Source organism: Hibiscus syriacus, unplaced genomic scaffold, assembly GCF_006381635.1.
Source record: "Hibiscus syriacus cultivar Baekdansim isolate YM2019G1 unplaced genomic scaffold, ASM638163v2 tig00112801_pilon, whole genome shotgun sequence".
NCBI classification, from domain to species: Eukaryota; Viridiplantae; Streptophyta; class Magnoliopsida; order Malvales; family Malvaceae; genus Hibiscus; species Hibiscus syriacus.
Genome location: NW_024063404.1, coordinates 492,959 through 496,383, shown reverse-complemented (window position 1 = coordinate 496,383; position 3,425 = coordinate 492,959). Strand labels below are relative to the sequence as shown.

The following is a 3,425-nucleotide window of genomic DNA, read 5'->3' as shown; positions in this document are numbered from 1 at the left end:
TTCTCCAGCCGTGGAACCTTAAATACATGAAAATCTTATTTTTTTTAAAAATCAATACAAAATATTAATATTTTATAATTATTTTTAAAAAATAAAATCTTAATATATTATATTTTCGAGCTGCTCACGAGCTTTTCGAGTCGAATATCGAGTAGCTCGTTTCGGCTCGTTAAGAATTCGAGTCGAGCTCGAGTCGAGTCGAGTCGAGTCGATCTGAGTATTCATCGAGCCTTTATCGAGTCGATCTCGAGTAGCTCGCGACCTGTCTCGTCTCATTTACAACCTAGTAGGAGTAATGAACTTCTTCAAAAATTGAGATTAAGCTGTCGATCCCGTACAATGATGAGAAGATCAGACTAGGAAAGGGCTCTAGAGGTTCTGTATTTGTATTTCTATTAAGTGGATAGGTGTTGAAGATCTATCAATCGGCTGCAGTGGCAATAATTGGCATCATTAAGAACCTTAGAAGAAAAATTAAATGAAGAAAACCATGCAATCTAAGCGCCCTCCTTTCGCTGTTAATAAGTGTCTACAACCATAGAGCATGCAAGATTGATCCATCTTGTTGTCGGTACATGACTAAAGTTTCTACTTCGATGATGTGGCATTAAGAATGATGGGTCAATTGTAAACTTCAATTGCACCGTATGTTATAAATGCTTAACCATGCACCTAACAATGGGCAAAGCTTAACATTTAATCAAACATAAACCAGCTTGATCATCGACTTTCACAGCAGATATAGGAGAAACATCGAGTCATGCATCAGCTATTGATATAACAAACACCCTCTATAGTGATGAAATCATGCAAAACCTAAATGATAAGAAGACAACATTCTTCAAACAAGGCATTAAAACTGGGAATTTTTTAAGAGTTTTAGACAGTCTTGGTGAAAACAATACTGACACCTCTGAAATACATTTGTGGCAAATTAAGCAGGACCAACTTTAGGAATGTCATAATGCTCAGTCAGATTAGCTAAATATTGGTTAAATTCCAAAATGCGATAATGGTGTGATTTGGTCACCATCTTTTCCAGTCTTTGGAGCTCTCGACTTATGAGAAAATTAGCTAAGTATGAGAAAATTAGCTAAGCATGACAAAAGTCATACTTAGCATATTTAAAAACAAAGCTAAAAAAATAAAGTAAAAACCGAAAACTTGAAAATAAAATAAAAGAGATTTTTTTTATAAAACTAGAAAAAAAAAGATTGTAATATGAGTTGTGAGTTTAGGCTTACCCCAAGAGGTATTTATAGCCTCTAAGAATAAATAAAGAAATTAAAATAAAATAATCCTAAAAATAATTGTTTTTCTTAAATTCAAACTTTAAACAAGTCTCCTAATGCAACTCTACTCGTCCATCTTCCAGAAGGCGCGCTGAGTAGATCTTCTAGAAATTGCCGTTGACTGGACTTTCTAGAAACTGTCACGTCATACCGTGTCATGCCCAGAGTCGTGCTTATTCTCCAGCCGTGACCAAATAATAAAAAAAATGCAGAATGTGCCTATTTTATCACTAAGTCTGGATAGTAAGACTCTGCACGAAAATAAGCATAATACAACCAAATTAGCAATAATAAATCTATAAAATTAAAAAATTAACGAATAAATACTACCGATTTTGAACTCTCATCATAAATCTACAGTTCCACATCACACAAATCGAGTAGACTTTAGGTAGGCCACCTGATTATGTTCAAGCATGAACCTGTCGTTAATTCAATTTTGTTCATTGGTCAGAGAACTACGACGTGGCAACATGCGAATTCCAAGTTTTCGTCACCGAGAGTCTTCGAAATTAGTTTTAGCCATGCTAGCTTAGACAATTTGGCGCCAAATAAAGCTGCATCGAAATAAGTAGGACAATTTTTTTTTCAAGTGTCCTCAAAATGCTGCGCTGCTGCATCCAAATAAACTTGGAAATGCAAATACAATCAAGTAATGAAAATTCATGTAGATCCAGGTTTTAACAGATTAGAACAAGCTTATGGTTATAATTAGTAAATAATGACCTTTCGGTTAAATTTATTTTTTAATAGAATTAACTGGTTTATTAAAAAGTGAAAATATCTAAAATTATAATAAGGTTTTATAGCTATCATTGAAAACTAAATATATAATTTGAACATTTTTTATAACATTAACACAAAAAATTAATCACTTTAGATCATATAAGTATAATATATATTATGGATAAGTTGGTAACTTTAGTATGAAGTACTTTGCATTACTTGCATAGCATAGAGTTGCAAGTACTTTTGATAAGAGTTAGGAAGGATATGATAGACTGATAAATAGTCCATTTATGTATCACAAATAATTGGAATTTATTAACTTTCAATAACTACACTGTAAAAATATAAAAGTAAGTAGATGGGAGTGTTTCAGTTATTCATATAACGGGGATTAGGCTTTCTCAAGCCTGGCTTTCGTTATAATATAAAAATATAAAGCTAAAATTGGGTTGGCTCTCCACGTTATAAAGTAGCGCAAACTTGGTTAGAAGGCTACAAATCCAATGAGCGCTGCAACGCCATGGCTTGACCAGGACCACACTAGTGGAGGAGAAGCGGAAGGAGAAGGCGCTTCAGAATCTTGGTAATCGCCATCAGAAGTTTTGGGTTTAGGGGGCGACTTGGCCTTGAAGGATTTAGGAGATGGGGCAGATGCATCGGATGGAGATGGCGCTGGTGCCTCTTCATCCCCAGCTTCTTCCTCCTCATCCGGACTAGGGGCACTGCTACTTCTAGACTTAGATTTCTTGGGAGCAGGGGCCGGTGGCTTGGAACCGGGTGGTGGTGGAGGAGCAAGGACGGGATCACCAAAGGCAGGAGCCACGATGGGTGTGCTAATGTGGAGCACTGATAAGTTGAAAGGCTGGGAAATGACGGAACCTAGAAGCTTAGCAACTAGTGGTGAACCCTTGGTGGCTGAACCAAACACAACATCACCGGGTGCTATCCTAGTAAGGTTGACGAAACCATTTTGGTTGGAAGCGGAGCCAGTGGTTTGATACAAAGTGGTGAGAAGGGCACTCTTCTTTCCCAGCTTTTTCGGATCTTTTCCTTATCGAAGTAGTCAAGGATAATGTGATTCATGAGGATTTTCCTAAGTTCATCGTTGGGCCTGTCTGCGATGGATTTGATGGCACCGTTGTCCAACGCTAGAACCGTAATGGTTTGACGATGGTTGATAGCTTCGGTTAACTTGGTCTGCTTGAGAAGATCGCTCAGACTGCTAAACTCAGAGTACTCTTCAAGCGATTTGGTGATGTTTAAAGCTGTAGAGGTAGTGGACAAGACCAGGAAGAATGCAGCGACGTGGAGGTAGACTCCGGTTTTGGCATTCGCAGTCAGTACACCCATCTCGGTGTGGAAAGCTGATTAGAACAAAGCCCGTTTAATCCTGCCTTACCACTT

At 37.5% G+C, this 3,425-nt stretch overlaps 1 pseudogene; it reads right to left on the bottom strand.

The window, feature by feature from the left end:
* Positions 1-2,365: 2,365 nt before the first annotated feature.
* Positions 2,366-3,425, bottom strand: LOC120183689 (annotated as a pseudogene).